Here is a 22,860-nt window from a genome sequence, read left to right as displayed (position 1 = left end):
TACCAGAACATTTTTAAGGCACAGCATTTTAAGTTACATGATTGAAACATTGTGATTTCTTTCCTCTCTAAAATCAAATCTTATATTATATAATTCTAGTACCAACAAAGGACCTAAAATTAATCAAAATACAACAACACAGAGTCATATCTGAAGTTAGGATAATAATAACGCAGCCTAGATGGTGTGTTTTGAAAAAGAACCTTGTATCGCGCTTTTTTCTCGGAGGGGAGGAAAGTGAATTCACCTTTTCCTCTCAGCAAAACTTACTGCGAAGATATCCTCATAGAAGTTAAAAACAAAACCAAAAACGAATCATGCTAAACAGTGTCTCTATCCTATATTTCTGCTCTTATTTAATTTTAGAATCATTATTCAACCACACAGATCTTTGACACTGAAAACAGATCCATTTTAATATTACAGTACAGTAATGCTGCAAATTGTTCTGAGATGTTTTGATAAGAGCATAAAGGACGGAAGAGGTAACTTTCAGTTAACAAACGCAGCCGTCTTATGCTCTATTTAAGGCTTAGCAAGTATTTCAACAACAATAACAAAAAGACAACAATAATGAAATTCGAAACACATTTTATCTAACAATTATTTGAATAATTGTTTCAGGGGTTAATTAAATACAATAAAGAGATAAAATATAAAGAACATAATATTGAGATTTTCTAGCTTGCAAATAGACAAAAAGGGAACAAGAGAAACAGGGATAGGAGGTGCAGTAGAGAGTTGCATGGAACTAACCTGTTTTATATCAAAAGGGGGTGGGAGAAACTCTTGTTCCAAGTTACACGAAAAATTAAGCAATATCCAATACAGAAATCATTTAACATTATCGTTCTTGTCTTCAGCTTAAAGTATCAGAATATTTGCAAATGTATTTATCTTGATTACACATATTGGCTAAAACCAGGAAGATCTATTGCCTTAATTTTAGTCGTTCAAAAGTTGTGCCATGAGGGTTTCTATTGAACTTTAAAATGATTGAAAAATTCTCCAGAACAAACAAAGCAAAAACCAAACCACACACAAAAGCTCGAACATAGCTCAAAGAAACTGCAATAATAATGAATAAATGACTCACAGAGTATATCTTACAATCAGAGATTGGTTGGGGTTGGAAAAGTCTTTGGAGATATTATTTCCAATCCCACCTCTCTACCTTGCCTCATCCAGCCTGCTTTCGGATGCTTCAAGACATGAGGAAGCCACAACTCCGTTATATGCTATCCTAGACAGTTACAAAATTATCCCTAGGTATTGTATTATTCATAGGATTTTTTGGTTTTGTTTTCTGGTTTTATTTTTTTAAATTTAAACTTAACATGCGTGCCTTACTCTATCCCAGGTCCTTCAAAATGAGGTTTGTAGTCTAGAGCTAGGAAGTTTTAGAAAAACTCATTCTCCTAGATTAAAATCGCAGGGGAAGGGGATAAGAAAATAGCAGTGTTTATGGCAAAAGTGGAAATACAGTGAGAAAATAATAGCCACACTTTCGGATCTTTGAGGGGGTTTTGCCCTTGCAATAGAGGTGATTAGCACCCTCATACTTATATTTGTATTTGAGATTCATGCTTTTCAGGTCAGACAGAGTTTATAGTTTCTTTTTCTCCCTTTTAGTGCAGAATGAAGAAACGAGGCCTACTACAAAAACAAGAAAGAAAGAAAGAAAGAAAGAAAGAAAGAAAGAAAGAAAGAAAGAAAGAAAGAAAGAAAGAAAGAAAGAAAGAAAGAAAGAAAGAAAGAAAGAAAGAAAGAAAGAAAGAAAGAAAGAAAGAAAGAAAGAAAGAAAGAAAGAAAGAAAGAAAGAAAGAAAGAAAGAAAGAAAGAAAGAAAGAAAGAAAGAAAGAAAGAAAGAAAGAAAGAAAGAAAGAAAGAAAGAAAGAAAGAAAGAAAGAAAGAAAGAAAGAAAGACACATTTGAAGGCAACAACGAAAACTGTAGTTTCTGATCTATATGTGTGTGTGTCTGTGTGTATGGCCCCATACTTTTTATTCAAGTAGCACTGGAAGCAATCTAAACAGAAAGTGGAGCAGGGAAACTCTGAATTACTTTATCTCCACACCTTGAGTCCTACAGCTTGAAAAGTTAAAAATTTTGTACATCTATTTATACAAATATAAAATGAATTTTCTCTATTTTTAAAGTCATTTTGAGGCAAATATTTCTACTTCGCTTCCACTTGTGTTCTTTTCCAGTCTGTGTTCTGTATTAAGAGGAGGTTGTGGAATGCTCTAATAATCCTCTATGAGGATTGTGCAGAGCAATCCTCAAATTTTCATAAAAATTAATATTCGCTTTAGCTTCACTATATATCTAATTATTATTATTTTTGTGCGTGTGATAATCAATACCTAGGTCCACAACAATCAGATTTTGTACTCCGTAATAAGGAAAAAGTCTCTATAACTGCCCCAGCCTCGGATATCTCTCATGGTCCTTCATACGAATCTATTTTGATTACTCTTTCTGACGCTGCTCGGCCGCTCTGACCCTTATTTCCCACATTTTCGTAATGGCAAGGGAAGGAAAAGTAGGCCACTGCATTTCACTGTCGTTTACAAGAGTAGAAAGTAATACACGGTCGGAAAACAGTGGCCATTTTCTCTCTTCAGAGCAATAGCTATGCTCCTTGTTTCCTTGTCTGAAAAGGATGGTAAGGGGTGCTGGGTTTATATTTTCTGAGAAGAAAACTTCTCAGAAAGTGGGAGGCAAGGCAGAAGTAAGTTACAATAATTTTTCAAGAACCAGACATTTTCTACTGCGTTCAAGCAAACAAACAAATAAATAAATAAAATACCCACACAGAAACACCCCGCCTGTAGAAATCTAACGCGTTTCCCGCTGCCATCTGAGCATGCGGCGCGGAGGGGTCCCCGCGGCTCTGCCACCGCCGCCTCCCGCTCCCGCCGCCCGCGCCGCCCCGAGCAACCCCGCTCCCGGCGTCCTACCTGGGCCGGGGGCTCCCGCCGCGCCTCCGCCGCAGGACCAGCTGCAGGGCGAGGCGCCGCGGCCAGCGCCGTCCCAGCGCCCCGAAAACGCGGCGGAGGATGCGCCAGCCCAGCGCCCAGGCCCGGGGCAGGCTGCGGGCGCGCCGAAAGTGGATGGTGCACCTTATCCGGGGGGTCATGGGTGCGGGGAAGCCGCGGGCGCGTCACGCTACAAATACCTCCCCAGCGGGGCCCCACCGGTGAATCGGCCCTCTCACCCTCCATTCATTGGAGAGTATTTCTTTCTTTCTTTTTTTTTTTTTTTTTTCATTTTTTTTCTTTTCCGTTTAACTAATTTCGACTCCCCATTTCACTTCACCTCCCTCCGCCTCACACTCCTCCCCTACACTCCGCTGTAAACTCCTCCCATGATGATGGCTCCCGCCTCGAAAGCGGGCGAAGGAAGACTGTCAGCGGGGGATGGGTTCGGGGGAGATCGCCGGCTCCTCTGCCCTCCCATCGCCTGGTCCCGGGGAGCACTGCCGCTAGGCGGGCGTGGAGACCGGCCAATCGCAGGGCTCTCCCCTGCTTATTTCAAATAAAGCCTTGACGACATCTCCTTGCCCTCCCCCCCACTCTGCCCCTCCAAACACGCCGCCTCCCGCTCCGTTTGGGGACGGGTGTTACTCGGGTTTTTTTTCTTGCTGTCCAGTTGCTCTCGGACCCCACTCCCCCAGGGGAAGCTCTGACAGAAAGAGGGCCTGCGGCGTGCCGGAGCTCCGCGTTGGCACTCTGACAGCCGGCTAGCGGATCGCTGCCTGTTTAAAAGCGCGGGCCAGTCTTGGCCCGGGCGAGGAGCTATTTCCTTGTCACATGGCCATTGAACGCGAGGCGGGAGCGTTGCGTAGCGAAGCCGAGGTGGGGGGGATGGGGGGGGAGAAAGAGGATCTCACTTTCCCCGCGCCGGCCATCGAAACGGGTAATGAAGGGTTCCCCGCCCAGCCCCCGGGCCTTCTTTCCGGCCGTGCTCCTCGGTGTCGGACCTCTTTGCTTTCCTTTTGAAGGGCGAGGGTTTGGAGTGGGGCGAGAGAGCAGCAGAGGGTTGCTCAGAAGCCCCAGTCAACCTGCTGGCGCTTCCCTGCCTGCCTGGCTCCCAGAAAGCACCGGAGAGCTGCAGAGACCAGCGACAGCCGGTGCTGAGCCAGCTCTGCCCCCGGGCAGAGCATCCCTGGGAGGTGGAGGGGGTTTCTGCTGCCTCCCTGTCCCGCCCCCCACCCCAAGAACCCTTCTGCCCTTCTGCTCCCGGGTGCGGGGTACCTCCGTGAGAAGAGCGATGGGCAGGGAGAGCGTCGTTTCTGCTGGCGCATCTTCTCCCTCTCCCGGCGCGGTGGGGTCCAGCTCGGATGGTCACGGCTAGAGGCGGCTGGGAGAGAGATCTGGGGAGCTCGGGGACTGAGGGGAGCTGCGGGAAAAGCGCCGGGAGGGGACGCAGAATGACGGTCCCTGGGAGGGATGGTGAACGTAAGCGTGTGCTATAGCCTCCCCACAACAAACACCTCCTTCTCTCGGATGGACAAAAAGTTATAACTCGGATGTCAACAGAAGATTTCTTCTGCCTCGGCACGGAGCAACCCTAACAATGTTGATAAGGAAAAGCCTGTAATTCTTTCTTTTCAAGTCCGATTTCAAGCCTGGGAAACTGGGTGAGTAAAATCGGCTATTTCGAAATTAAAGCACCTTTCGATAGAAGCTTTTTCGTCTTTTTTTACCCTCCCCCTCAAATTATTTTTCCCCCTCTTCTCCCTTGCCGTGACTACTGCTTCCCGACTGGCAAAGCAAAATTCAGAGAAATGAATGCCTACCTGGCTGTGTGATGCAAGTGCCAGAGCAGCGGTGGGAGGATGGATCGACAACTTTGGCAATAGAAACCCACCAACACTGAATGCATGGCCAATCCAGGGCTCGTCGTGCACAGGGAGCAAACCCTGGTGCAGAAGGGTGTATGTGTGGTAGCGCATGTACTCAGTTATAGCGGCAATATTAAAAATAGAAATAGCGAGTAATCTGCCACCTCAAACATAATACTTTTAGGGCTTTCTTGATAAAGTGTACTGCTGCTGCTGTTTATTGTTAGCTGTTACTATTCTTCTTTTCAAGGAGGACTCCAAGCCCTGGAGCCGCTGCTGCCGCCAGAAGAAAAAGTGCCTGTGGAAGCTCCTGCAGCCAAGTGGGATCTCGCCAGTGACCCTCATCCTTCCATGGAGTGAGTAGTCCCCACCATGGGCCTGTCCTGGGAAGAGGCTATGGACCTACTCTGTGAGGCAGATTTATAACGATTAGGTATTTAGCCTTGCTGGGTTTTGAGGGCATGCTCTTCTTATTTGGTGCAGTCAGCCCAGCAAATTGTGTTTTTTCCTTGCTAACTTTATAAACAATAATAGTAGTAATATATTATTACTATTTTTTTTCTGTAGTTTCATAAGCCTTAATGGAAATGCTAAAAAAACGGAAATCGAATCTAGTTCTGGGAGAAAATGATGATTTAAAATAAGAACAGGTCCAACTGATGATGAAAGTGCAGTTTAATAGAACCTTACTGTTCTGCAAGGAGTGTGGTCAGGCTCTTGCTTTACCCCATCTCCACATCTGGTAGCAGCTCCATTCTGGTTCCCACAGGCATGGGATTCAGGCACTTAATTGCTGCATCCCCAGTGTCGTCCTTGGTTCAGCTATGCCATGTTCTAGGGCAGAGTGCAGCACAAATTAATAAGGTGTTATAATCGCATATTATGATGTTACATGTTTTCTATTTAAAGATATGTATAAAATATATGTTCTAGATATTCGTACAATGAAGAAGAATGAATATAGACTAAAGATAACATAAATGTTTGGTACATGTTTATATACATACAATTTCGTTTTAATTAAACCAAGAAGCGTAATTAAACAACGAAGTATATTACATATAAAAATAATTGATAAGCAAATATATCACGTTGATGCATAATCATAACGTTTTATATATGTGTGTTCTATATGCATATCATGCATATTTTATATAGGTATTACATAGATACATTCTGTACATTAATGACATAACTAAATATTTCATCGCGTGACAAGAGATACAAACTAATTATAAAGCATACATTTTATGAAATTACATTATAATAAATAACATATTCCAATACGTTACAAAAAAGGTATATACATTATTTTTCATGTTTATATATGAGATATATAGGGTTGGATACTCAGTAGGAATGCAAAACCAAAATAAATCTTTTTCACCTTTTCTACAGGTAGCTCTTAGAAGTGCCTAGGATTAGCGCTGGGGTGTGAGACCTGAGCTCTGTCACTGCCTCGCCTGGCTTCCCGTTCTCAGCCCCTAAGGTGCAGGACGTGTGAGCACAACTCCACTGGGGATCCAGGGAGGGAGGTAGGGTCTACTACTTGTCCCGCACGGTCTGGGAGCACCGTCCCCGCCGCCTGCCTCACCGCCCGCCCTGCTGCTGTCCGTGCGCTCCCTCACCACACCTCACCGGGGGTTTGGGGACTCGCTGCGGTGACGGCGTGTCTCCCGCCTCCCCTTTTCTACTCGGCAGAGGCTGGGCTGCTGCTGTATCTTTTTCCTGGGGTGCCCACACCCAACGCCCCCTCGCCAAAGCAGCCTGTAAAACATGTATTGGCTGTCACGTAATTAATATATAGCCCTCCTCGTCGTTCTCCCACCAGCAGCAGAGCTATTTCAAAGGTTTGCTTTGCGTCACCTCCGAGCATCTTGGGAAGCACATACATCAGATGTATGATTTTTAATTTTTCGTTTATGGCTGCCTTGATTTTAAATCACCTGAATTTTTAGTAGTACTATAACTCAGGGGAGGTCGCTTGCAAATTGTTAAAACGAGTATTTCAACTGGCGACCATATCAGGCGTGCAGAGACACAAATGTCTCTTTATTTCCTCTTTCCAGATCCTATGGTTGCAGCCGACACAAGGAGAGCCACGAATGCGCTGTGGATACATGTGCAGACATGCAGAGCATCCTACGTGTTTTTAAGAAGGCATTTACCAAAGCTGCAATCACACCAGGAAGCACTGATGCTGCTGTCCAGCCGGTTTTGCCAGAGAAAGGCAGATTGGCTTCAGCACCCCTTCAGTTCGGTTTAACCAAAATCAAACAGGGAGCTGTGGGGACACGGAGACTCTGAAGCCTCTCCCATCTTCTTCAGACGGAGGGCTAGCAAGCGTGAGTGGGAAGCCCTCGCGGAGCAAGAAGTCCAGACGTGGCCCCATTAAACAAGGAAGGGTTTATACTACCATATCCCTGTGCAGGGATTTTCCTTCATATTTAATACTCAATATTTGCTATTTAATATTTTCACATTTAGTATTTTCTTCATATTTCGTACATAATATTTCATATTTAATATTTCTCTTTAGTGTCTAGACTCTAGTGTGAAAAAAGGGACCTGAGGAGGGCCATAGCATTTTCAGTGCAGGATAATATACGGGCATGAGCAAAGAATACTGTCCTTCGTGCATCCCAGCAGGGAAACGCGATCCGGGGTTATTCCCAGCATCACATGAGTACTGTTCGACTTGGTGTCTCCCAGGTCGGAAGCGGGCAGTTAAGTCTGAAGAGGGGCTGGCACGGGAAGAGTTTAGGCACGGGAAGAGTTTAGGCACGGGGCGGCGGGTCGCGCAGGTACCGCCCCACCACTCCGTGCGGGCCCCCCGCCGCCACATCAAGGGGCAGGCGGCCGCGGCCGTCGGGGAGGTCGAGGCGTGCCCCGGCCCGGTGCAGCGCCGCCAGCGTCTCCAGGAAGCCGGCTCGGGCCGCGTCGTGCGCCGGGAGGCAGCCGGTGCGCGGGTCCGGGCGGTTGGGGTCGGCTCCGCGCCGCAGCAGCAGCTCGGCCACCCGCGGGCTGCCCAGCATCATCACCTGCGGGGAGAGACAGCGTCAGCGCCCGCACAGCTCGGAAGGAATGGACATCCGCAGTGGAAAGGAGAAGAAAATCCGCGGATGAGGCATAGAGATCGGCTTCGGACGCATCACGAACGGTGCAGAGCATGTACCTGTCGGTGGAGTTGTGCCGCATTGGAAAACTCTCCTTTATTCACGCCAGGGGACAGGAAGGAACAGGAGGGGCAGAGAGGTGCGAGAAACCTGTCGGGGTCGGAGTGTGTGGATGCACACTGGGGCTGCTCCCCGACAGGAGCCGGCGGGATCGGTAGGCTCGGAGCAGACGAGCCGAGGAAAGGGGCTCGCCCTCCTCCCGACGCACTCCCACAGAAACACATGTCCAGCCCCAAGTCGCTCTGCACCGGTCCCCGCGGAACCGCGCCGGTGCAGCGGCTCGCGGGGACCGCCGTCACTCCGCTCGCATCCGTGACACTTCTCCAGAGGGTCCCTGGCAAGGGGAGACGCGTAATGCAGGGAACCCACTGAATTAACCTTTTGCCTGACGCGCGTGTCCAGGGCAGTACCAACGTGCCTGTTTCGAGTGGAATGCTCCACCGACATTTTGTAGAAGAGCGTTTAGCAAGCACTGGCAGTAAAACTTAAATATAGCTTCTCAGATTATTCCCGTTTCGTTTTATTTTAAAATTTTAAGAAAAACCTGGCCAGAACTACCTCGAAAATTAACTCAGCCTTTATAAATTTAATCTCTACTACACCTCCGGGAGGTAAGTCTACCTACACGTTCTCGCGAGTGTAAAATGTGGGCAGACGTGCCCCACAGGGATTGCTCGTTGTCTACCTGCAGCGTCAGCTGGGCAAGGTTATCGCGACCGGGTGTTCCCACTCGTGAAAGTCACCGAATACTCTTTTGTTTCCACGAGAGAGGAGACAAAACATACTAACAGTCATATAAAGCTGAAGACGAGGTATAACGAAAGGGAGATTATTTCTGCAAACGTGAGTTGTTGCATTTTATTCCACGTTTATTGCGAGATGAGCATTAAAGTTCTCGGATTTGAGTCATCCTATCTCAGTTGGTTCAAATAAAGCAAAGGGTTGCTAAGACTAAAACTTCTCTGTTGCGGCCGTCACCGGAGAAGACTTTCTCCTTCCCAGAGGGGCGAGAAGAACCACTGTGCCACGCCGCCTCGACAGCAGCCGAGCACAGTGACGGGGGCGGCCGCCTCCGGGGCACCGGCGGGCCCGTTGCTGCCCCGAGGCTGCCGCCGCCCCTCTCTCGGGCAGGGCACGGAGGGCCGCTGCCCTCGCCCAGCTGTCAACAGTCCGCCTCCCTACCTGGATGGGGGTCCTGCCGTAGGAGTTGACGGCGTTGGGGTCCGCCGCTCCGTCCAGCAGCTCCCTGAGGCGCTGCAGGTCCCCGCGGGCGGCGGCGTTGGCCAGCTCATCCGCCACCGCGCCTCCCGCCCGCAGCGCCATGTCCCGGCCCGCGGCGCCCCGCACAGCTCCGCAGCCGCCGCTCGGCCGCCCCGCGCTGCCCGAGCCTGGCGGCGATCCCGGCCCTCGGGGAGCGCCTTGCCCATGGGAACGCCCGGCCCGCGGCCCCGGGCCCAGAGGCTCCCGCAAGGTACTGTCGCCGAGGCCGCTTCCACCTGCGCGGATAAGGCGGAGGCTCCCAGCTCTCGGTTTCTCCTCCCCGCTGGTGCCGCCTGTCGTATTCCCGGTGTCACCGCCGGCCTCGCTCTGACGGGGCGGAGCGACCTGCGTAGCTCTCCGACGGCAAGGAGGGCCTGGTTCCCGGGAGGGTGGCCAGCGGCGGGGCGGGCTCTCCATCTTTTATATTCGTCTATTACTTTATTCTCCGAGGCTCTCTCTTGAGAGCAGCAGCGTCTTAACCAGTGCCTGACCGCCACGAGGGGAGCAGGGGCAGGGGAGGAGCAAAGGTAGCAAAAGACTTTAACGAGAGCGGGGCATGAGAAGGAGAATGGTCCCGGCACTGCCGGGCTAGTGTCAGCAGAGCCCCCCTCTCCCCCCGGCGCTGTGTCCTCGCCCTCTCGGGACACCCATCGGCACTCGAGGAGCAGGAGGCGGAGGTGGCCGCCCCTCCTTCCCTTCCCCTGGATGAGCTGCGAGCTCCTGCCTCTGCTTTTTCAGTTGGCAGGGACACTTAATAAGAGACAGCGGGCGCAGCGGCGCCGACAACCTCACTGAGCCACGAATCGCAGCTCTGATGTTTCCATCCCACCGCCTAAATTGCCTTTCTCTTCTTTTTTTTTTCCTTTCTTTTTTCCCCCCACCTTAAAAACAGTTGGAAAGGCCTCGGCGAACAAACAAGTTCTGCATCGCCACGTCAGGCTTCCAGCGCCTGCCTCCCGGCGGGGCAGGCCGAGGCGGGCCGGGGCGGGTTCGGGGCGGGTTCGGGGCGGGCCGGGCCTGGGTGGGCCCGGTCTGGGCGGGCCTGGGCGGGGCGGGCCGGGGCGGGCCTGGGCGGGGCGGCCTGGGCGGGGCGGGGCGGGGCGCTCCGGGGGGGTGGTGTCGGCAGCACCACGGACAGCTCCCCTCGCCGCCGGCCTGCTGCCCACCGCTTCTGGCCTTCCTCCGCTACGGGGGATCTCCGCGCCTCCCTAAAAGATGTACCTTTTCTAAAAGCCCCGCATGTGCACGAGTGAAGTGCCATGTCGGGCACATTCAGAGATACAGCTGGCTGCAGAGAAAGACATGCATGCAGAATCTAGGACACATCATTCAGTTCGCAAAGTCTAGCACAGCCCCAGCTTCACATCTATGGCATATGTGACAATTGCAGCAAAAATTCTTAGAATCTAAGTAATAATTCTCATGTCTCCATCATTTAACTCTACAGTGCTGAGCAAACCCCCTCTACGCTTTGACTCACATATATGTGTAAGGATTGTGGTCATAGACCTGAAGGACAGCGGAAGAAAAATTACTGAATTTGATATGCTTTCAATCTAAATAGTCAAACTGCAAAATCTTCCATTACACACTGTCCATGGGCTTTGTGATTCTGCAATTCCTGGTAACAGTTGTCCACTGTCTGAAGAAGTGTGTGAGTCAGGCAGTATGCTGAGGGCTATGCCATGCTTAACATGGCAGGCAGGTATCAGGCATCTTCCATAATCAACAGCTATGTTGCAAAGTTACATAAAATTCACAATTAGCATGGATTAAACATTTAATCAATTCCCCAAGTGTATGTACTTGTATAAACATTGTTAATGACAAGACTTCTGCCAAAGCTGCAACACACGAATCAACTTGCATTGGAGAATCAGTCCCATTGCAAGAGATTTTTCGATTTTGATCAAGTATGGCAGCCAAAATCAGCAAAAAGCTATTAATTTCTCACTACAGCTGGACTGCATAAAAGCACACTGAGAGTCTGTAAGTTCAATTTAACCTGCTGGTAAACTATACTTATTGATTGATGAATCTTTATTGCTATTTATATCCCTATGGGGAACAAAAGAGAAAGATCTCTCAGTTAGAGTCAACTCATATTCAGAACATGTTGAATTATTCCACATAGGGCTGGGGGGTCAGAAGCAGAGCAATTTAGTGCAATATTGCAACATACAGAAATTTGGTTTACCTCAGCCCATGGATATCATGGATTATTTACCTTTTTGATTTTTATTCAGACCACATGTCAGCTCTTTGCAAAGTGAGCTTTGCTAGCTGAGTGTTTAGGGAATGTTTCTGAACTTTTTGGCAGTGTCTTGGTTTGAAAGACAGGTGTTAAGAAAGGCAGGAGCCTTTCTTGAAATGGACAATGTAAACTCCCTCCCTCCAAATTATTATAATTTTAAAATTAAGGAACTCTCAGGCAAAGATACAGGAATAGGAATAACAGTTTTTTACTAGGAAAAATTAAAATAGAAATATAGTATTAAAAAAGAAACCAAACAAACCCAAACCACTGACAGAGTCAGAATACAACCTGACAAACCTCAAACACCATGCTATCATCAATCTTACTAAATACTCAATGTCCTCAATCAGATCTACTCCATTCCCCAGGTTTGGCCGTGGTCCAGGTTCAGATTCTGCAGTTTTTATGTACAGCATTACTCAGTAGGACTCATTATCCAGTTAACTTGTTTGCGAAGTGTTTACACATGTAAAATAATCTTCAGTAAAATAATGAGTGCATACTGTGTATGCAGTATCGGCCCATTTAACATGTGCTTTTTAGAGTGGATATTTACTGCAGAAATGCTGATGATGGATGAATTGGGTAGTGGAAAAATATCTACATTCTAAAATATGATTTAATCTTTGTAATCCACTTTGGGTTCACTAGTGTTTCTGTTTCATGCTTTGTGACCTGCTGTGTTTCCTTTCGTGTTTCCTTTCTAGAACCTTTCTATAGTCCGATGGTTCTACAGTTTCTACAGGTAAACACTCTGTTTTATCGGTAAGGTTCTCTTCTGTTTAAACAATTTCAGGGGATGCTTGTGTTATGTTTGTGCCTGTAGGCACAGCTGATGGTGAGAGTTAATATCTCCCATGGAAAAGCAGAACTAATCAGGCAATCAAATCTGGTGTTACACCTGTACAGTTATTTTAGTATTTACTGACAGTGTTTTCTATACAAGAATCTCTAAACACAAAATTTGGCTTTAAAACATTTTCATTATTCGTAGCTGTCATAATTATGGATAAACAAGGAGATACCATGTGGTCAGGAAGGGCCTGCTTTGATACTCTGTTGGTTTCTAAAAGGCCATGACCTTGGACTGAAGATACAGTGGGTTTATTTTTAACATGAGAACACAGATGCTTTCTGTAAATAGAAAAATGAAAGAGAATTGCCTTGTAATTTATCAAAGGGCCAGTGAGATGGAACAGTAAGTGTCTCTAAAGTATCAAGTATTTTAAGTCAAGCTCAGTAAAATCAAAGTATTTTGACACAAATGTTTTCAGTAGCTTCAAATTTATAATTTGGTAATGCTGGAATTTTTGTGCATATATGATCTCATCAAAAAGAATGGCATATTTTATAGTACATGCATAGATTATGTGAAGTTAAACCAAAAAAGAGAGCATGGTATGGTTTCATACTAAACTGTTTCTACCTGAGAAGATCTCTATTGTCTGTGTTTTATCTTTTTTTCTTATTAGACTGGTGAAACCGTAAAATTTTATCCTTAAAACTCCTTTTTGGCTATTTTAATTTTTTTTTTGTAGTGGTAAAGCCAGTGAAAGCTGTGAAATTTCTTATGCAAGCAGCGTTTTCTAGAAAAACTTTGATAAGACTACTGTAAAAGAGCAATCCTGTTTAGAAATGTAGGTTGAGACAATTTTGTTTATGAACATGTATAGTTTTCTCATGGTCAAGGAGGCACTGTAATTCTGGAGATTGTATCTGCAGAGTGATAGCAGAGACTCCTCTGGCTTGCAATCTTAAGGTGATCTCTTAAAAGAGAGGTCGCCTGACAAGCTTTGTTTCTCATTATGCTATATTTCGTTATTTCTCTTCATATTTCTATTTAAGTTGGTTAGATACAGTCACTGTAGCACCACAGCCTTTGGTGAAATTAATCCAGCGAAAGCATAACCATCTGTCTCTAAGCCACAGAGGGTGGCTCAAAGTGAGGAAAAGACAATAGGCTTACCACTCTCTGTGGGTGTGCCTGTTGGTTTTTGTGGAAAAAAAATAAAAGAAAAGCAACTCAGGATTGTCGGAGAAGGGAGACACGGACACCAATTCGGTCATCTGCGAAGTCTCGTTTATTGATAATTAGAGTGGCAATTAAATACAGTGCTTAATTAACTCATGCATATTGCAAAAGCTAAGCTCATCATTGGTTGCCTTGCCATATGCGTCACTATGCTGATCGGCTAAGTTTATAGCTACACTTTTGCAATTTCATGGCTAACAGAGTCCTTCTAGTTCTTCTTTTACAGTCTGTCTTTGTTCATCTTATCACAAGTCTACGTGCTTTCCCTCTTGCTATGCCCTTGAGGCTGAGGCCTGCTTTGTCAGCCTGACTAAATTGATTTGACTATGGCCTCTCTCTTCTAGCCATTCCTGCACCAGGCTCTCTACACTTCCCCCGTTTTCTTTTTGAGCGAGAAGATTAGTGTGCCAAGCCTTGCTAACAGTTTTTTGAATGAAATTCTGCAGGCAAGTTATCAAGTAAGGAAGCAACAAAGCTAAGCATAAGAATACGCCTAAGATCATGATAGCATACTTGATGATGGTCCGAATCCATCCTCCAAGGCCCAGGCTTTTTAGCCATTCATCAATGTCCCAACCATTTTGCTCCTTTAGGTCATGTAGTCTGTTTTGTATGTCTCGTATTTTTTTGTGAATGGATACAGAGTGGTCAGACAAATTCATGCAGCACATTCCCTCAAATTCCTCACAACCGTGTCCCTGCGCTAGTAGTAGAAAATCAATGGCTGCTCTGTTTTGCAGTACTGCATGGTTAACACTTGAGACATCCCTGGCCATCATGTCTAACACCTGAGAGGTGGTGTTAAATTCATCTTTTGCCCAGCACCCTAACTGTTCAGCTAGGGCCATAGCTTTCCTGGCTGCTGCGTGAGGGAGGAGTACAGCAGTTGCTACCTGTCTAAAGTCACTCCAAAAGTGTGGTTGCCCTATGCCGGTACAGTCAAGATCGTGTAAACTGCGTTTTGTTCTATTTGCATTGCTTGCAAGTTGCATGAGAGTAGTTACATTGGGGTGAAACATGGCTAGTTTCCCTAGATAGCAGGGTCCCCCTTGTGGCCTCACTGGAATACCATTCCAGGCACGATCCCCACAAATTAAAAATATTCCTGGGGGTAGTGCTCTTGCCTTTGTGATGTACCTACCGTTACATTTGGGGTAGAGTTGAGTATGTATTGTTGGTAGATTACTAAGAGCCGAATTAAGGGTGGCAAAGTTTTTGTCTTCTAGGGGCATAAAACTAAACCATCCTCCTGCATTTCTTCCCATTGATGCGTTAGTGCTTCCGAAGAGGTCAATCTCTTCTGGAGGGGAAGCTAAGGTTTTGCCTAAAGCTAGGACAAATTCACATTGCCAGCATCCATCGTGTTGTGAGGGATTACTACTAGGGAAAGTACAACCCTGCAACAAATCATTATCCCTTTTTGTAGGTAGGTTGCTATTATTAAGATACCCTGCAAACTCTTTTGGTTTCCAAACTGGCAATCCTACAAGACAAGTTTTGAAAGGATTTTGCGCTCCCCCCAAGCTCAAGCAGATTGATTCTTGCTTTGTTATGTTAGCAAATGTTACCCATACATTTTCTCTAGGTGTGTACTCCATTGGAAAAGCATTTGTGTAAGCAAAGTTAGTAAGCGTAAGCAGTGTGATGAGTATCATTTTCGTTGCTTACGTGGCTTCTCCCTCCTGTATTTTGGATTGTCTGCTGCTATGTGCCACTGCTTTACCTTTTCTATGCACTGGTCTAATACTTCTTCAGGGTCGGTACCTGGCTTAACTGGTCCTACCCGAGGGAAAGGTAGATATGGCACTTTAGTCATGCACCTGGCAGCAACAATGCAAGATTTTGCAGTGATTTTCTGCCTCCAGAGCCAATTAGTTACTTCCCACCGGGCCCAAGCTAACATAAGCTGTTCTGGTGCTTCATATACACTCCGGACTTGTACAAATGGTACTCCTGCTTCCCCCTCTAATGCTGCATCCCAGCTTGAGCGTCTTTGGTCTTCCCTTTGACACTCTTGGCACCACAATTTATATACTGCTCTTTGTCTTACCCATGAGCAGTCCCCACAGCCCCCACACTTTAAAGCCACCCAAGCTTCACACCACGCTTTCCCACACGCGCAACAAGGGCGACCGTTAAGGCGTTGTTCCTCCAGGTAGGCGTGGTAGGCGTGATACTCGATCCACTCCACCCAGTTCGGTGGCGGCCGTTGTAGTGCCTTGCGGACAGCGCGTTTATATGGTGCTAGTTTTTGTAAATAGGGCCGTAAGGTCACCGTTAACTTCTGTTGTATCCGCTCTCGGTCGTCTGGAGCTAATGGTGTCCTCAGGAATCTTTCCACCAACTCGCTCATTTAGGATGGGTTTCACCCACCTAGCAGGGACCCAAACTGTTCCTGTGGGAGTAGAAACACAAACATAACCTCTGCCCCAGTATATTACCTCAGCAGGGCCATTCCATATCCCTGTCTTTGGATCCCGATATTTTACCCATGCTTTTGTGCTTTCTTTCTTGTTACTTTCCCTTTTCCTTCTATGCCTAATTGCAGGCGGTTCCGACTCTTCCCCAAACACACACAAAAAATTCATAACATAAAGAACCTTAGCTAACCTTTCTTGTGGATCATCTATGGATTTGTGCTTGAGTAGGTACTGTTTAAGTGTCCCATTGGCTCTTTCTACTATGGCTTGTCCTGTGGGTGAGTGTGGTACTCCTGTGATGTGTTTAATTCCCCAGAGTCTCATGAACTGGCTTACTCTTTTGCCGACATAGGCTGGTCCATTGTCGGTCTTTATTTCTCTAGGCATTCCCATGACTGCAAAGCAACTTGTTAGGTGCCTTATTACATGGATTGCCTTTTCTCCTGTTTGTGCGGTAGCCCAAATGTACTTGCTGTAGGTGTCTATTGTGACGTGTACGTATTTGAGCCTACCAAATTCTGCTACGTGTGTAACGTCCATTTGCCAAATTTCATTACTTTCTAGACCCCGAGGATTTACCCCACACCCAAGACCCACCCCACTGTTGTGATGACTGCAGGTGGGACAAGCTCTCACTATTGCTTTAGCTTCTTGTATGCCTATTTTGAACTCACGCACCAATCCCTTATCATTCTGGTGAAATCGTGTGTGTGACTCTCTCGCCTCAATCCCCCTATCATCTGCTACATTCATAACCAATCTATCTGCCCTGGCATTGCCTTCACCCAAGCCTACATCCCACTTGTGGCTTCTGATGTGTATGATACAATAAGGCTTAAACCTTGCTCCTACTGCTCGCTTTAGCTGCAGTAAGAGTTCATAGAGTCTTTTGTTTTGCACCTCTTTCACAGAGGCGTCCTCAATTCTCTGTGCTACTCCTGCAACATAAAATGAATCAGTGACTACATTCAAAGGCCCTTGCAGTTCACTGAGTGCCCACACAACAGCAAGCAATTCCAATGTTTGTAAACTGTCCTCTGGAGCAGCGTCTATTATCTGCTTTTTCCATCGAGGGCCTTCTTTCCAGGTGATGGCTGCCCTCCTCGATTTCTTTCCGGCATCCGTGAATGCTGTGATAGCACCTGCTATCGGCTGTTCCGATCGTGTTGGCTTTGATACCCAGTCCCAATTTCCTAACCACTGAAGATGACGTGGTGTCAGCGGTCCTGTGTTGACTGCTGCTCCAGCTTCCAGCAAAGCCGTTTGTAAGTCCTCAGAGTTGAGGAGGTACCAATCTAAGTCCTCCTTTTTCATGGGTAGATGGATTGCAGTCGGGCCTGTTCCGGTGATTTCCAGAATCCTTACTCGACCCTTACGAATCAAGGTAGCTACTTGTTCGATTTTTGTACTGATTGTCCTTTTTGCTTGTAAAGGTGGAGTTATCCACTCTAATACCTGTATCTCCCCCGTTTTCTTTTGTGTCTGTGTAAGTGCTCCAAGTAAATGATCAGGAGTATTCCAAATAGTGAGGTTTATAGGTAATGATACATCCCGGCGGGAAACAAATCCTTCATTGACGCAGCGAATAATGCTATTGAGAGCATCTTTTTGTTGTGGTGTCATAGTTACAGGTGTGGTTGGATCAGTCCCTTTGAGCAGTGGCCTGAGGGATTCCAGCAGAGAGTTGGGTATTCCAACAATTGGTTTGAGCCACTGTAGATCTCCTAGTAAGCGTTGTGCTTCATTTAGATTGGTGATTTTTGTTGCAATTTGAAGTTTTTGTGGCCGTACGATTTGATTTGTAATAGTCCATCCTAGGTACTTCCATGGTGTAGATTGCTGTATCTTTTCTGGAGCTATTATGAGAGATGCTTTTGCTAAGGTGTTCTGAATTTCCTGCATTTGAATATCTGTAAATGCTATTTTCTGGGCGAATAGGATGTCATCCATGTAGTGGTAAATAATTGTGTCGGGCCATTTTAGTCTTAGGGGTTGCAAAGCCGCATCAACATATAATTGGCACAAAGTAGGCGAGTTTTTCATACCTTGTGGGAGAACAGTCCATTCATATTTTTTGTCAGGTTCCCCCCTGTTAATTGCCGGTAGGGTAAATGCAAATCTTTTTGTATCCTGGGGGTGTAAGGCTATAGTAAAAAAGCAGTCTTTTAAATCAATAATTAAAAGAGGCCAATGTTGTGGGAGCATGGCTGGATTGGGAAGTCCTGGTTGTAATGCTCCCATTGCTTCCATTTGATCATTTACTGCTCTTAAATCATGTAGAAGGCGATATTTCCCTGATTTCTTTTTAATCACAAAAATTGGCGTGTTCCATGGGCTTGTGGAAAGTTTTAAATGTCCTTGTTGAAATTGTTCTTTCACGAGTTGATGTGCTTGTATTAGACTTTCCCTTTTTAGAGGCCATTGCTTAACCATTACCGGTTCATTGGTAGTCCAGGTGATTGGGATTGGGAAAGTCCAAGCAATGGCAATTACCCCAAAGGGTGCTCGTTGGATAGAACAACCCCAAGCTGAGCTAGAATGTCCCTTCCAATTAGACAATGTACCATGGGCGGTAATGCAACTATTGATAACACAGTTACTAAGTCCTGCCCATCTATAGTAACTCTTATTGGGGGCGTTTTCTTTGCGAGGGTGAACCCTCCGACGCCCGTTACGGTATCCGTGGTTTGTAATGATGGCCAATCACAGGGCCACTTTTCTGGAGAAACAATGCTAGTATCTGCTCCAGTGTCTAAAAGTCCCATCATTTTTATTGTACATCCTGCATAGGTGAACCTCACTTCCTTTTTGGGTCTAGTATTGAGATCCATTGTGAGCAGAGCAACACCAGAGGACCCAAAACCTTGGTCTTTGCGCGGAATTTGTGTTTGTGGTTGAATACCTTGGCTCAACTGTGGAAGTGGAATAAATTGAGCAATACGTTGATTTGCCTCAATCGTTAGAGGAGGAAAAGGAGTATAAACTATTATTTGTATTTCCCCAGTGTAGTCTGCATCAATGACACCTGGTAGTACAAACAATCCTAAAATGGAGCTTGATGAGCGTCCCACTATTAGTCCTCCAAAAGCTTGTCCTTTAATAGTTACCGGGCTTTGTACTCCAGTTGGGACTTTAGCGGGGCGTGTTGTTAATAATGATGTTTTTATTGCGGCTGCCAAGTCGAGTCCCAGGCTCCCTGTTGTGGCTGGTTGCAGACAGGAGATGGCGCTGATGCTACGGCGGCTACTTGTGTCTGGGCGCGGCTGCCGGGCGCGCTCCGCCTGGAGTTTCCCGATTGGCGGCGACAAGCTGACGTGTTGTGGGTGTTGTTTTGGCAGTTTTGGCACCACACTCCTGAGGCTCGGCAGTCTCGTCGAAAATGGCCTCCGTTTCCGCATCTAAAGCATCGCGTTGAAGGAGGTCGGCGGTTGTTCGCTGCGGCCGGTGCTGCTGTGGAAGCACGGAGCGGGGCAAGAGCAGCTAGCACCTGTGACTGTGTGGATTCAGCTTGTTTCTGCAGCCCTAAGCCTATTTCTTTTAGTGCATTAATTAAGAAAACCTGCGACCCTGATGGCTGTAGTGCCATTCTTTCTAATGCTTCTTCTATTGTCCAATTAGCTCCTAGAGTTGACAATACCCTCTTTGTTGCCTCATTGCTATTTTGTAACGCACATTGCTTTAACATCGCCCCTCTCATATACTCAGGAACTCCTGCTCTGTCGATAGCAGCGGTAGCCTTATCTACAAAGTCCCCAAAGGATTCCTCCCTTCCTTGTTTTATTCCCATATACATGGGTATACCTGAGCTATCTTTCACCTGATCAATAGCAGTTCTTACGATACGCATGGCTTCTCTAACCCTGTCAGCCCCCGGGAGTAACTGAGTTTCTGACCTGCGGAATGCACCTACTCCCATTAATTCGTCTGCTGTGATTCCGGCTAAGGGATCACCTTGACCCCTCTGTACTGCAACTGCCTCGGCAACAAGAGCTTGCCAGTGAGCATTAAATAGCATTTGCTGATGTGGTGTGAAAATTAATTTTGCTATGCTTTTTAGATCATTTGGCAGTAATAAATATGTGTCGAATAGATAGTCTAGCATTTGCTTAGCTGGCTCACTGCGAAACCCGAACTGACTCACTGTCTGTCGTAACTGTGCTAGCAACTTCCAATCAAGTGGTTCATACTCTCCTACTTGTACAGCTTGTCCTTGTTGGTTTACTCCCTGTGTGTACGTGACAGGAAAGGTCCAGACTTTGACTGCACTTACAGCGGCATCATCCCCAGTCTCCAGGCCGTGTCTAGCTAGCATATTCCATGCCTCCCTCCTCTGCCTTGCCACTTCCCCCCGCAGGTCGCTTTCCGCCCTAGGGACAGGATTTGGCTCACTGGCAGGTTTAGGGGTGCTAGATTCAGGCCGACAAGGGGATTCTACGCCGCAAGGTTGGGATATTTCGCTCTCTGCAATTACCTCCTCTGCTTTAGCAGCATTATTCCCCAGTTCTTCTGAGGGGGGTGCAGAGGGCCAAGTGCAACTAGCCCCATCGGCCATTCCTGCCGTGTCTCTAAGAATAGGTATTTCAACCCTTCTTGTGCTTGGTGCAAGGGGCTCATTATCACCATACTGAGCATTTCTTTTATATGCCTCTACTGCCTGCTGTGCCGCTCTTTTTTCTGCCTGTTGCTTTAAGAGTGCGTTATGAACTACTTGCCAAATTTTTCCTAACTTTTTTGCCGTTTTATCATCTGCTAACACTGCCTCCCACAGTACATCCCCTAACTTACGCCACTCATTTAACTCATGTACACTATGAGGGTTAGTGAATAAGCCTTTAGCAGAACCCCAGGCTAACAACCCCGGTATGTCCTTCCTGGGATTAAGCTCTTTTAGCCCTAACTTATCTATATGTGCTATAAATAAATCATATGCTGCTTGCCTGTCCATTTTTTACCGTCGGCGCCGTTGCAACTCTCCGGCTTCGGCAGCACGTATGGCCCAGGACCACCTCTGTAGCTCCTGAGGGTGTCTTTCCTACGTCGTTTGACACCGACCCGGTTGCAGCAGGCCCCAAACTCAACTTCACCGACCGTGGCGCGTTCTCCCCCGTTTTCTTTTTTAGCGACGGAGGGACAGCGTCGGGGTCACCATTTGTCGGAGAAGGGAGACACGGACACCAATTCGGTCATCTGCGAAGTCTCGTTTATTGATAATTAGAGTGGCAATTAAATACAGTGCTTAATTAACTCATGCATATTGCAAAAGCTAAGCTCATCATTGGTTGCCTTGCCATATGCGTCACTATGCTGATCGGCTAAGTTTATAGCTACACTTTTGCAATTTCATGGCTAACAGAGTCCTTCTAGTTCTTCTTTTACAGTCTGTCTTTGTTCATCTTATCACAAGTCTACGTGCTTTCCCTCTTGCTATGCCCTTGAGGCTGAGGCCTGCTTTGTCAGCCTGACTAAATTGATTTGACTATGGCCTCTCTCTTCTAGCCATTCCTGCACCAGGCTCTCTACACAGGATGATTTTGGTGCCAAACAACCATTGGCATCCCATTTCAGGGGCAGGAATCGCTTCTGATTCCTTCATTGCTTTCCTGCAGAGGCTGAGTAGTTAGCTATGCAGCAGCTGCTGAGCATAGCAGGGGTATGTACCTAATCTGCTGCTTTTGCTGCTCTGTAAATGCTGCAGTGCAGGTTGCTGTGTGTGCTATGATGAATTACCACATGCCATATTGTTGGAGATTTTGGGACTACTTATGATGGCTGCTATCAAGCATATTTGGACATGTGTTTGTTTTCAAGTTACATATTCACAAAAGGCCACTGCCTAGGAAACTCAGGTGTTTTGCTTTCTCTTGCCTCTGGAATGACACTGTGCCCACCTGTCATAGGATACTTGAATATAAGTTACCATTCCTATAGTGTCAGGTGCCCTTAGACTGTGCAGTCCGATATGGAGCTATATTTATCAACTCCCAGTTTTATTTAAGTATGAAATGTAATTGAAATTTTCTACTGAAAAGGAAAGATGGTTCTATTTACAATAAGAGAAAGCTGAGGATTTGTTTTTCTTTTTCTTCCCTTTCAGTTACTGATTTCTGTTGTGTTTAATGCATCTTCCACACGCTGTGTGATCTTGCAGTGACCCTTAATGTACTCATACAGTACATTTGCTTGATTGTGCTAGCTGCTCCCTTTGAAGTCTAACATTTTACAGCTCAGGATCACTTCTTCTGTTATCCCCATAGCAAAACTTCATTATGTGAAGTGCAGCTTCCTGTCTGATTCTTCAGAGTAATGACAGGGTTTCTGCAGCTGGGTTTCTGCAGCTGGCAGAACAGCCTCCTTTGCAGAGGAAGGCCATTAACATTCCAGCCTAGGACCTGCTTTCCTTGTCTTCATTCATCGGGCTTGCATCAGCCCTTCTGGTTGGGCTCCAAAGCAGTGACTGTACCAAGATGAGAGGCAGAAACCTTGGGTGCAGAAGCGTACCACCTGCTATAGCTGATGCAGTGCTGGCCTCCCAAGAGTAGTTTTGGTTGATGTAATTTTCAGGTCTCTACAGTGTGTATCAAGCATGTGGTTTCCTCCAAGTGTGCTGAATGTAGATCTTCCGTCCATTCAGTTGAATGTGAGGGCTTCTGACTAGCAAAGTTTTATGTGGATTTTGAAAAAACAAATTTTAAAAGATGAAAGAGTGGTTGCTTAAAAATCAGCACTTAGAAGCAGGAGAATCTTGGAAGGCTTTGAGAATGGTTCCTTATAATTTTAAGTTTGTCGTTTTGCATTTTCTGATTGCATGCATACCTATATCACACATTATGGTGATGACCTGTGGCCATCCTATATCTTTGGTGTTG

General features: G+C 46.4%; 1 long non-coding RNA gene and 1 pseudogene across 1 annotated transcript; both read right to left on the bottom strand.

The window, feature by feature from the left end:
- Positions 1-5,681: 5,681 nt before the first annotated feature.
- Positions 5,682-7,890, bottom strand: LOC106860332 (cyclin-dependent kinase 4 inhibitor B pseudogene; annotated as a pseudogene).
- Positions 7,891-13,605: 5,715 nt separating this feature from the next.
- LOC148219784 (uncharacterized) lies at positions 13,606-21,193 on the bottom strand. Its single transcript, XR_015799288.1, has 2 exons — positions 20,932-21,193; positions 13,606-15,969 (listed from the first exon to the last, which is right to left on the bottom strand). It is a non-coding gene; the product is annotated as an uncharacterized LOC148219784 (long non-coding RNA).
- Between the last annotated feature and the right edge of the window lie 1,667 nt (positions 21,194-22,860).

This window comes from Sturnus vulgaris, chromosome Z, assembly GCF_052056855.1.
Source record: "Sturnus vulgaris isolate bStuVul1 chromosome Z, bStuVul1.hap1, whole genome shotgun sequence".
In the NCBI taxonomy this organism is placed as follows: domain Eukaryota; kingdom Metazoa; phylum Chordata; class Aves; order Passeriformes; family Sturnidae; genus Sturnus; species Sturnus vulgaris.
Note: the sequence above shows the minus strand (reverse complement) of the source record. Positions and strands in the feature narration are given on the sequence as shown.